Source organism: Dipodomys ordii, unplaced genomic scaffold (genome assembly GCF_000151885.1).
Source record: "Dipodomys ordii isolate 6190 unplaced genomic scaffold, Dord_2.0 Scaffold2, whole genome shotgun sequence".
Lineage (NCBI taxonomy): Eukaryota > Metazoa > Chordata > Mammalia > Rodentia > Heteromyidae > Dipodomys > Dipodomys ordii.
In genome coordinates, this window is record NW_012267218.1 from 35,006,198 (window position 1) to 35,019,391 (window position 13,194).

Here is a 13,194-nt window from a genome sequence, read left to right on the forward strand (position 1 = left end):
AGCTTATTAAATAGCCAATTGCTACAAAAGTAAAGTTTGAGTTTATACAATAAATTTATGATTATCTGAGATAATGATGCCATTTTAAGGTACTTAAGAAGTTGAGCTCCTCAGAACCCACCAATAATGTCTCTTTTCACTCAGAGTAATTAGCCCCTGAGATCTGAACTGCCATGTCCCTCACTTCTTTTTATCATTTGCCTCCCTATTCCCTTGCTCAGCACACACTAACCTCCTGTCTAGCCTAGAAATCATTGGAACTCCCTTCGCTGTGCCTTTGTTCCATCTATCTGTTCCTTTGGCATGGCGTGCTTTTTCTTTGACAATCTTCATGAGTCACTCGCACACCTGCTTTGAGTGCTAATATTGGTTCACCTCTTCCTGAAGCCTATTCCAGCCTCCCTACTTTTTAAAGCTACAACCTCAGCCCAACTGGTCCCAGGTCTCTGGTCCCAATTCCCTGACCCAACTTTACTCTTAACTCCTGATTCCTTTACCCTTGCTTTACTTAGCCAAAACACTAGATGCTTTCCTTATTTATTACATATATTCGTTATATATTGCATACCTTTCCTATTAGAGTACAAGCAGGAATTTGGTGATCGGTCTCATTCACTAATACATTCCAAGTACCTTGAAGAGGACCCAAGACATAGTAGAGTCTCCATAAATAATAGACGAATGAAAGATTTCTTTATAAGGAATTAGAAACTCTAAAATATTTGATCCCTTGGGTCCTCCACATTCTTAAGGCAGCACATGATGTAGCCACAGATAATCTATTCCTCTTACCTCCCTAGATCCTCCTGCTGGCCTCAGCACTTTGAGAAAGTATTGAACAACTAGTTCTTGTTCACAAAAGGCCTGGAGACCAGTGTCAAGGATATTCTAAAATAAATCCCTGCTCTATGGCCAGGCAGACCAACACTGTTGTCATGGTGATCTCAGGCTAGTTGCATCCAAGAGAAAAAAGCTCAGCAAGATTGCCAGTATATGGCCTTCAGGCCATCTGGATAAACATCAGGCAGAAGGCAAGCATTCACCCAGGGGAGTGGGGTGGCTGTCTGCTATTTTCTTCTCAAGAGGAGGGGAAGGGAGGTGGAGAACAGCAGGAGCTGTTGGAAGCCCTGCAGGAAGGTACCTGATGGTAATCTGTACAGCCTGCTTTGGGGATTAGCAAAGAAACTTACTCCATCTAGCTGCACTTTTCTTAATCAAAAGGAATAAAGTCAAGTTCAGAAGTTAAGTTGTACCCAAGGCGCCAAATTACCCATCTTTGTCTTGGTAAAGCCTGTAAAGCCATGGACTTGGAGTGATGAATGACTCTCATATTTGTAGATGTATTGCACAGATCACCCAATGAAATCTGTAAAACTAAACCCCCTACCGCACCCCATAAAAGTCATGAAAATGACTTCTACCATCTTTGTTGCATTGAAATAGAAAAAAAAACAAAACAAAACAAAAAACAAATCTCTGTTGCTATGAAATTGCTGGGTCTTTTTAGATAGCTAGATGAAGATGGATAGGTACGCATAACACTGATTAACTGGGCCACCACGATAATTAGCCTCTTAGTTCAGGTGGCCTGCCTCTCCAGCACAGTCCTAGAAACAGACTTATTTTTGTGCTAATGAGATATGTATTCCTCAGGCAACCACCAGACATCTCCACTAATGAAATTTTGTTGTATTTCCTCTCTCTGTGTCCATCTGTCCGTCTGTCTGTGTGTGCGCCTCTCTGACTCTTCTTGGCGCTGTGGGATGACAGAACCATCTGTTGCGGAGTCCCAGGGGAAATGCAGCATCTCGGAGGATGAGTTGATCACTGCCATTAAAGAAGCCAAAGGGTTATCCTATGAAACGGCAGAGAGCCCACGGCCGGTGGGGCCGGTGGCCGACAGAGGGGAGCCCAAGGCCAGATCTGGGCTGCCCACCATCCCCAGCCCTCTGGACCAGGAGGCGAGCAGCGCTGAGTCGGGAGACTCGGAAATTGAGCTGGTGTCAGAGGACCCCACGGCCGCCGAAGATGCGCTGCCCTCCAGCTATGTGACCTTCGGCCACGTTGCTGGGCCGCCCCCCTCGCCAGCATCCCCGTCCATCCAGTACAGCATCCTGCGGGAGGAGCGCGAGGCCGAGCTGGACAGCGAGCTCATCATCGAATCCTGCGATGCCTCCTCCGCCTCCGAGGAGAGCCCCAAAAGAGAGCAGGACTCGCCCCCCGTGAAGCCAGCTGCCCTGGATGCCATCAGGGAGGAGACCTGCGCCCGCGCAGAGGAGCGCACGCCCAGCCCGCAGGGCCCTGCGCAGCCCGACCCCTTCCTCCACTTCCCCTCCGCCGACCCCCACACCAGCCCCGAGCCGTCTTCTGCAGACCAAACCCCCGAGCCCGAGGAGCCAACCTTGCTGTGGAAACCCGCAGAAGCAGCAGCGAGCTCCAACCAAAGCCCCGCAGCCCCGCAGGTCCTTGCGCCTCCAGGTCTCGGCATGGCACCCTCGCTGCTGCAGCTCCTCAATAAGCAAAAAGGTAAAGCCATAGCTCTCTGCTTGAAGCAGCGGGGTTCCCCGGTGAGTGGCTGGCCGCCCTGGGGTATCAGCAGGAAGGCCATCCAGGCTGAGTCCTGGAGCTGACCCCATGCTGGTCACACAGAAACCCCAGAACCATCAAGGGCTGGTAGAGGAGAAGAGAAAAATGCTGGTAGCTGAGACATAGCACACTGAACCTAAGCACCCTTAATACTAAGCCATTTTGTGAACCCTCTGAGAACATCCAATGGAGGATTGTGTCTTTCCTTTCATGCCAGAGCTGGAAAGAGACGATTTTCTCCTCTCTGTCCAGCCTAACTTCCTGTTTCCCACCTCCTCAAAGACTGGGAATGGCTAGGTCCCTCCAGGCTGAAACCCACCATTACTAAGTTTTCATTTTGCCAACCAAAGGGTTTTTTTTCCTTAAATAGGTCGCACACTAGGTCAGCTCCATTCTTCTTCTTACCTAAACAACAAAACACCTGGATGATGATAAGATTGCTGTGTCTCAAACAGTCAGGAAAACAACACTGTCTAAAGTTGGTCCCACAATTTTTTCTGTCTGTCCCAAAGCAACATATAATTATTGATTCATTTTTATTAAATCTTTAAATGAAAATCTTAAAATCATTTATATCTTAATATTAATTTCATTTTTATTTCTGCCCATAAGAGACCTTCAAATGAATGACAGTTGGAAGTTATTAGTGTCCAGACACTATATATATGTATTTAGGATATTTTCCTCCTGCTCCCCAAATCACTAAGAGCAGTTGGTTGCAGTTTGTGTCAGGAATTCAGGAATGAAATCCAAGAATCCTATAAGTAAATGTGGTCTGGCTCCTTCTGTGTTTGTTCATGGACTATGCTGGGTGAAGACAGAGGACTTCTGTCTAGTTCTTGAGTAGAGAACTCCCCTGTAGAACTTGAAAGCAAGCACTCATGAGCAACTTCCTTCCAGGTCCCCTCCCACCCAATCTCTTCTACATTTTGCTTCTTTATAAGTATTTTGCTTTTTGAAGATAAATGATTTCAAGGGTACACCCTCTTTCCTCACTTTGCTAACTTGGGTGATGTTACTAGCAATTAAAGTGCTTCATATAAACACAGAGGGGAAAAAATCTCCCTTATTATAGATTGTAATCTAGCATCTAGATTCTTTAAAATTAACATGGAGAGGGGAATGAAATAAAAAGAAAACCCTGCTATGTGATTGGTGGAGAATCTGTATGTGAGTAGAATTGCTGTTGAGCCTGACAGAGTTGACTCTCTCTTTTTTTCTTCCTCTTCTTTTGTTGTGCTGGGAATTGAAAGCAGGAATTTGCACATGCCAGGCAAGTGCTCTACCACTGAGCTACATCTGTATTCACCTGACTCTTGATTTCCTAAATAACTTTCCCTGAGTTTAAAGTATATTTAGTGCATGCAATAGGTAGAATATTTAATAGTGATGGTGTTCGTGAGGTAAAATTTCACACTGATTTGGCTTCTTGCCATCTCTGACTATAGTGGTAAAGTACTCTGTAGCGCTCAAGGAACCAGGGCAACAGTATTAGGTTGAACAACTTCAGACCCCTGGGTCTGAACCAGTTAATATTGAGTTGTAATGATTGCATGTTCATGTCTCTGTACTGTAACAGCCATGTGTCTCCATCTTAGTCCCTAATATACTTGAAATAGTCACAACATGCTATTCAAATATGCTAGTTCTAGCCTGGAGCCAGCGATCTAGCTACTCAGGAGACTGAGATCTGAGGATTGAGGTTTGATGCCAGACCCCAGCAGGAAAGTCTGTGAAACCCTTTATCTCTAATTAACTACATACACACATGTACACACGCATGCACGCATGCACCAAAAAATGACATGAAAGTGAAGCTGTGACTCAATTTGTAGAAAGACAGTCTTTAGTGAAAGCACTAAGGAACAGTGCCCAGGCCCTGAATTTAAGCCCTTATTCCAACACACACACGCACACACACACACACACACACACACACACACTCACATACATACACAGAGTTTATTCCAAAAATGAGTATGAGGGTTGAACAGGGAGAGAAAATTTGAAAACGTGCAGGCTTATTTTTGTTCTTAGTAAACCTGAGAGACAAGTACAACTTCAAGGACTTGACTGACCACATATCTGCCGAGGAGCTGAGGGAATGGAAAGCTGTAGCTGTGAATGCATGTCCAGGCTTTGGAACATTGCTTATGGTGTTCTTAGCTCTGTGCATGTCCTATATGGGTTGAATCCTCTGCTGGCAAATTTAGAAGTTAGAGTGGCAGTCTTTTCAAAAGATTAAGGTATGCCAGGCAAATAACCTCTGCTCTCCTCTGCACTGAGGGGTCCTTTGAAATCTAGGCTCCCACTGAAAGTCAGTGCTCAGCTATACTATCTGTGGGCCTTTCTGGGGCAGCTGAGCACTAGGGCTGTGGGCGGATGACTCAGCTCCACTAGCAGGTTATTTGAGCTCTGAGATCCCTTCTGGTCTCAGCAGCTCCAGCCCAGCAGGTGAGAAAAGATCAGTGCTGCCTGGCCTCCCCCTGGCTATTCGTAATTACTGTCACTGGACAGTAGGTTTGTTTGCGTGCCAAGCACTGCTTCCTCAGCCTTTGGCCTCCCCCTGGCAATTCGTAATTACTGTCGCTGGACAGTAGGTTTGTTTTCAGGGCTTCCTCAGCCTTGAGGTCAAGGCGGCTTGCAGTTTTTCAGCTTTGTCCACTCAGAAACATCCAGAAATATAAGTGCGTTCAAGTTTATGCATGCAAGTATGTATGCTCTCCCCTGACTTCGAGTCTACCTGGCTGATGCTGATCTTAGTTTCAGTAGGGTCTGGAAATATTAAAAGGGAGAATTTGGCAGATGCCCCCAGTGGCATCCTCATATATGCCATTCAGGGAGCACTAGGCTTACCATTGCATGTGTTCTACCAGTCTATCTATCTATCTATCTATCTATCTATCTATCTATCTATCTATCTATCTATCTATCTATCTATCTATCTATTTTAGCTTTCTATACCTTTCGGAGACCGCTGCTGTTATTATCATGGAGACTGTTTATTCTTTCTTCATGCTTCACTTTTCCCTCTGTCCTGTTTGTCTGCTCCCTAGCGCTTCCAGGACCACCTGTTTTGAACATCATACTCTGAATGGGTAGATATAATTGCATTTCAGTAAGGATAGCCCTGTTATCTGAATGAACATCTGAACGAAAAGCCAAGGAAATCTTAATTTCTGCTCATATTTTCCTTGAAATAAGCACAAAAAAAACAAGAGTTTCAAAAAATATGTGAAAATTTTTAGCAGAATGAATTTTGTGCTATGCTCTCTATGGCCTCTTTAAAAACAAAATATGATGAAATTTAGAATTTGTGAACCTAGTTTCTAATAACTAGAATCTTTAGAGCAGTATCCCCATTTCAGATTGAAATCAAGTTTCATTCAGTTGTTTTAGCTGAAATTGTAAGGATAGAAGAATAAGGATTTGAAATAAGATCGCCTGGCTCTCATCCAGAGCCCTCTTTTCAACTAAATTCATTTCCAGTTAGTTGCTTTGTCTTTAAGTAAACCTAAGTGTTTCTCTATAGCAACTGGCTTTACAGTTTGGAGATTTAAAATTTAGTGTCATGAAAATATACTAATTTAAACAGGAGTTTTATAATGAAACACCCTATCTGTAGCTAATTCACATAATATACAACTAATGCAGTGATCAGTCAGATGCAAATTCAGCCTAATCTCCTGAAAGACATTTAATTAAAAAATCTTAGTTTAGCTAACTGATAGTTTGTTCAAGTTTGCATATAGTCACATAGTTTTCTCAAACATTGGAAATAAAACATTAACAAATAGATTTTGAGGGTAGATTTTATAGATCCCACTAAGATGTGCTATAACTTCAAAGCCAAAACTCAATTTTGACTGTGATTTAGAAAACCCCTGGGGATTTATAGTCAAGTTCCAATGGGGAACACATCATACTCTCAGAGCCAGGACTTGCTGATGGGGCAGTTTAGAGATAAGACTGGGGACAAAGCCCCTGTGAGAGAACTACCATTTGGTTTCAAGCTTCATAATTCATCTATCAAATCTGCATTAATTTGCCTATAAGATGAAATAAAATGGGATAATGCCCTTGAGCAATAAGATTTTCTTCCCATGTCATCATTGTTTGCCCTTAAAATTTACATGATGCTCATTGTGTAAAGATAAGTAGTTTCCGACCAAATCACTATTTGCTTTTTCACCATATAAAGTGATAGCCAGGAAGGGGCTGTTCAAACAAGAACTTTATTTCTCAACCACCCTTGTATGTTGGTGAAGCTGTGAGACTAATAATTATCAATAGTATATGATGTTGTTAGTGATATGGGTTGCATCTGGGACAAGGTCACATCTGCTATGATATTGTGGTTGTAACTTTTCCTCCCTCAAAAAGATGGCTAAGAGGACCCTGAATGACAACATGGTGTGAAGCTTCCTCCTAATGGGCACTCACACTGACCTCTTCAGTTAGCCCCAAATGAATTCTTCTTCTGTTAAACTACAGGAGTTTGGGGGTTGTTATGATAGCCAGAATCTTCTTAAATCATAAGATAACCTATGATACAATGTAAGGTTGAGAAAGAAGATCTATAGTTAGAAAATATGTTGGAGCATCTGTCCTAGAGTTGCATAATTTTATAAGCCTTGCTTCTCTACTCCACCTTTTTCCTTGGTATTCTCTTTTGCTGGTGCTAACCAGCCCCACTGCTAGAATTGCTGATGTAGTCATATTTTTTTTTAAAGCCAATCCTATTCTCAAAACATTTGATTGCTACTTCCGAAGATGTTGCTGTCAAAATGACTCCAGTGCTTAATAACCACAATGTGAATAGCTGGTGTGCTGTGAAGAGCAGGAGCAACAGAAAGCTTGAGAGAGAACCTTAGGAGGACTGGAAAGGCCTTCTGTTGAAGGCTAACCCTAGGCAAAATTGGGAAATAGGTACAGTATCTGAAGTGCTTCTCATCACTAGGTATCCCCAGTCTCTATGGTGTCCATCAGCTACTCAAAGCCCCTTCTTTGTTCTCCCTATGTTTCTTTCAAAATGTACATTCTTTATATCCTGTTTCTTTGGGGCCCTATGTGCACTCCATTTTCTTTTTAGAGTGTGCCATGCTGGTTTCATTGGATAAATGAGTTCATTTATGTGCATCAGTTAGCTAGTGTGTGGTTCCTCCTATATAACAGGTTCTGAGCTTGGGCAAAGTGCCCAGATTTTCAGAAGGCCCTGAAGGAGTGAACCCCTGTAGGTAAGGCTAGCCTGCACTTCTTCGTTCCATGAACACCTCCTTCTTGCCAGTAAGTATTCTGAAATTATCTGAATCTGATCTAACCCCAAACACCTGGTTATAAGTTTATACTAGTATGTACAAGAGGACTTTTATCTAAGAAGAGAGATCAGGCTGGGCGCCAGTGGCTCACACCTGTAATCCTAGCTACTCAGGAGGCTGAGATCTGAGGATCCCAGTTCAAAGCCAGCCTAGGCAAGAAAGTCCGTGAGACTCTTATCTCCAATAAACGACTAGAAAACTGGAAGTAGTGCTGTAGCTCAAGCGATAGAGTGCTTGCCTTGAGCTGAAGAGTGCAGGGACAGTGCCCAAGCTCAGAGTTCAAGCCCCACTACTGACAAAAAAAAAAAAAAAAGAAAAGAAAAGAAAAAGAAGAAGAGAGATCAGCCCATGGCTGCCTGGTAAGCATGGAATTAGACCAAGAAGTATAGATAGTTCTCATTGGAAATTTCTATCATGTTTCAGTGGCCTGAAATTTCCTCTTCTCGCAGGACTGGAGTCCTCTGCTCAGTATAGAACAACCGGTCCCTGAGCCTATGTCTAATGGTGTCTTGTGTAAATTCATTTTCCTTAGACTCTGCATCCTTCTGATTGCTTTTCCCATTCCCTATTGCAGCACAGTTCAACTGGGTTTTGGCCTTATGTTTGCTACTTATTACTAGTTTTGTATGACTTTGGGCAAGTTAACCTATGTTTGTTTAATCATTAAACATTAAGGGGATAATTGTATTCACATTACAGGCTTCTTATGAAGATAAAATAACTTAGGTGCTTACACGCTCATTTTATTACTACATATTTATCTTAATCATAATAGAGTCTACTTACTCATTTAATGAAGTTTCTACAACATGTTTTTTATACAATTCAGATAAGAAATTTAAAGGTTTACTTCAAATATCACAGTTAGCTTGCTTGCTTCTCAGTGGTTTATAGGAAGTTGATCTACTGTGTTCTGTGTCAAGCATATTGTAGGACAGGTTGCTTCTGGGGAGGTTTCCTAAAGCCAGGTGACCCAATCTATCATAATTTGATGAGCATTGCTTTCTGTATATAGATGCATAGACCCCAACCTAAATATCCCAAGGTATAATCTTTGGGTATAACATCTACAAGTCACATATTTTAGTAACGCTGAGGGTGCTAAAATGTCTGGCAAGGGTTTAGAACCACTAAGTTCATCTCTGCTGTGTACAGTTTCTTCTTATCTTCTGGCTCATTTGCTGTTTCTTCCCAGACTCAGGAGTTCCATACTATTTGGACTCCTTAGTAAATTTACCCTTCAGTAATAAACCCCCGAATCTTTATGTCTTTGTCCAACAAACATTTATTTCTAGCTCACACAAAATCCTATGCATGTTAATGAAGGCTGTGCTTCATCTAGTTACAAAAGGATCCAAGCTTTTGCTCAATCTCCCATCCCCACACCCATGCTACTGAACATCAACCAGGGAAAGAGAGAGAGAATTTGAAGTACACGTTAGCTCTTAAAGGCCTACTTCTGGAGATGACAAACACCACTTTTTGCTTGGGTTCTTGTTGGCCAGAATTAATAACATGATTTATTCCCATCACAATGCATGGGGGCACACTGGAAATTTGTTGAGCCCTTGAGTTCTGATTCTCCCACAATGATCTCTATTTGAGCTCTTCCTAGCACCTATTGCCTGGCCTATGATATGCACAAGTCTCTGGTGGCTTATTGCTTGTACCCTTAAGCTCTTGAGAGTGTAATCTTTTCATGACTGTTGTATCTCTAGTGCCTACAGTCAAGTCTGTTGCATAGTGGGAACTCAATCAACATTTAATGCCTAAATGAATGGTGTCTCCAGATGCAAAGTGAAGATGCTGAAATATACTATAGAATGTTATTTTCTGTCAGAGTGTTATATAGCTGTGCTCTTTTCCACAGGCTCATTTAAATGTTATTGAGTCCAGTGAAAGGGTAAAGAATAATAGACCAATTAAGAAGAAAATGTTGTGTGTAGCTCACCCACTGTTACTCATGAAGAACATTTACCTCTTAGTTGCACTCCTGGAGTGATCAGCCCAGGAAAGGGCAAATGGAGTCAGCAGAGAAATAGGCTTTCTGAGGTTCAGCTGACATAGTCAGTAATGGATTTGAGTTGACAAAGGAGAAGGCTTGTGTTTAGCCTTTTCTTTGCTGAGCCAAACCTACTGAATTTGTACAAGACCAGGCTATTGAAACTTTATAACCCCTATAAAATGGAAAAAAATGTGTGAATGAATGCTTATTGTTATTGTGAATACAGCATGACTCCATTAAAAATAAGATTTGTAATTAAGGTTGCTACACAAGCAAATATTATGCAGCAATTAAGGTATGCGCACTGGAATAAGAAAGACCTGGGCGGTAACCAAGGTCCATCATTTCTGGTCTGAAATTTCCCAAACCTCTTCTCTACAATGTGACTGATGAGTTCTGCTTTCTACAGTTGTAATATGATTTAAACTGAATATTGCTTTTAAAAGGGGGTTAGGTTGATAAAAGACCTGGCTTATCAGGTGACAGCACTCATACGACATATTATAATTGGGTTGTGCTTTCTCTACCAGCCAAGGCAGAAACCTACAGCCAGGTTTCAGTCAGTAACATGGGTTATTCGAAGACACTGGGAATGTGGGAGCAAAGGTGCACTATCCTTGGTAACCCAGTCCCTTCTAAGGCTGCCTCTGTGGGCCTATGGAGTATTGCCACAGCAATTCTTTCCTGCAACAGAGCCAATCAGCAGCCCACCCTCTTTGGTATGAACATACCTCTTAAAGGGGAGACCTGATTAGGCCACTTCCTCACCATCTGAAGTGAACCCACCTTTCCCAACCCATCTCCCAGGCATTATTCTTCTTGCGCTTAACAGTTAGCTCAAGCCCCAACTCTGGGCCTATCAGTTATAGCCAGGTTAGGATCCATTTTTAGGGCCACTTCCTTCAAAGGGATTGAATTTGGAACAAATGACATGAGTCTATTTACCAAAGCAAAACATTATACACAAAAAGTTTCACCCCCCTGGACACTGGTGGCTCATGTCTGTAATCCTAGCTACTCAGGAGGCTGAGATCAGAGGATCATGGTTCAAAGCCATCTCCAGCAGGAAAGTCTCCAATAAACCACCAGAAAACCGGAAGTGGTGCTGTGGCTCAAGTAGTAGAGTACTAACTAGCCTTGAGCCGAAGAGCTGAGGGACAGCACCCAGGTCCAGAGTTCAAGCTCCACTATCTACAGAAAAAAAAAGTTTCACTCCTATGATGCTTTCAATGGGAAGTTGCTCTTGGAACAATCTGATTCTTTAGGAATGTTTGAAATAATAGTTGTGTTCTCACAATGATAAATACAGTCACCCCTTTAAGTGGATAGGCAGACCTTTCAAGTTTCTTACATAAGTGCCTTAGATAACTACCATTTTGCTAAAAACAAAAGCCAAAATAGAGCAAAACCTCCCCCATTTTCCTTGTGAATTTTCCCTGTTTCTGAATGGGGAATATGCTTTGATGTGGCTTCAATTTAGGGAAGTCTTTTGTCCATGACCCCCATAAGGTAGGCAGATTGGCACCAGCGAGGAGAAAGGATGTCTGCAGAATTGCTAGCTCCATAACAATTTGCTTGTTTGGTGTTTCACCTTCTGGGTCCAACACTTTATGTTTTCAGAACTGATTGTGCTACAAATGAATACAAAGTATTTCATAAGCACTGACAAAGAATTTTAATGTTCTATTAAAGAAGGCAAGGTATGGTTTGTCCCTTCAAACACTAGCCTTTCACTTATGATTTAAAGTGCATCCTCATGATTCTATTTTTTAAAGATACTTAAAACAGATCATTATCAAAATAACATTCATAGTGTAGAGAGACTAATATAATGAACTTCCACATAGTTCAATAAAATTTAGCAGTTATTCTCATTTTTTCATGTGTTTTGTTTACTTTTAGAGCAATCATTTTAAAATTAACTCACAATAATCAAGATAGTTCAGCCCTAAATGTGTCAATGTACATCTCTAAAATTAACTATATCTCTTATGTAACCACAAGGCTATTATTACATCTAACAAATACCTTGATATCTCTAATGCCCAGTTCATTTTCAGATTTCCCCAACATGCCTCCAAATACGTTTTTTTGTCCTTCAGGGTTTTTTTTGTCCTTGAGCTTCTTTTGCTCAAGGCTAACACTCTACCACTTGAGCCACAGTGCCGCTTCTGGCTTTTTCTGTTTATGTGGTACTGGGGAATCGAACCCAGGGCTTCATGCATGCTAGGCAAGCACTGTACCACTAAGCCACATTCCCAGCCCTGTGTCCAATGGGAAACATCTATTTGTCAGCTATAGTAACTATAATGAAGACACAGAGCAAGGGAAAGTTCCCTGCAGGTTAAGACAGATTGCATTCACTTTATTCATATTTTATTATGAGAGCTTTCAAACATAATGATAGCTGGTGGCCTTCTTCATTACTCACTTGTCTACATGGTTCCTGACTTCTTGCTCTTCTTGGTGTCCAGAGCTTGATAGTCTCTACCCTTCCTATTGAGTAAGAAAATGAATGGCCCAAGTGCATTATACTTATAAACTGACACATTGAGTTAAAATCCCGACTTAAGGATAATAGAAGAAAGGAGGAGGAAGAGGAAGAGGAGGAGGAGGAGGAGGAAGAAGAAGAAAGAAAAAGGAGGAGGAGGAGGTAGTAAATGAATACTCAGTGGCTTTTTAGGTAGAATCCTTAAATCATATTTACAAAGTAGATGTTGAACACGCTGATCACTTTACATGGGTGTAAATCTTGAGTGGCTCCTGCCAGCCTATAAATGTTATTGAGCCTGCCGTGCCATTGCCAGTGCTTTTGGAGGCATCCCCTGAGAGCCAGGTGCTGGGCGGTTGCCATTGAAACCATCACTGTGGGTTACTTGTGAAAATGACAAGCCATTCTGTCTAAGGCTGAAGCTGCTGGAACAGGCAGCGTTGTTTATACCTTATGCAACGTCAGTTGTATTTCAACATTATCCAAAAATATCATGCAAAGGTATTTAGAAAAACAAATCTGGTTTGTAAAATGTTTGTTTGAGGGTTGCTGCATTGCCATGGAAATTGGAGAAGCAGATTTTCATGGCTTTATCACACTGAGCCAGATTTAAACAGATTCCTGGGTCTCTTGGCTTCCTCCCTCTCCCTCCTGTTCTGGGTGGTTTTGTTAGACATAACCTTGTCTGAATAATATTAACCCATCCTTTGTATGAAAGCACATTAGGTGCTAATGCTTACAGTTATTTTTAGCCAGAGAATTTAACCATACAGGATTCATTTTTCATCTGCATT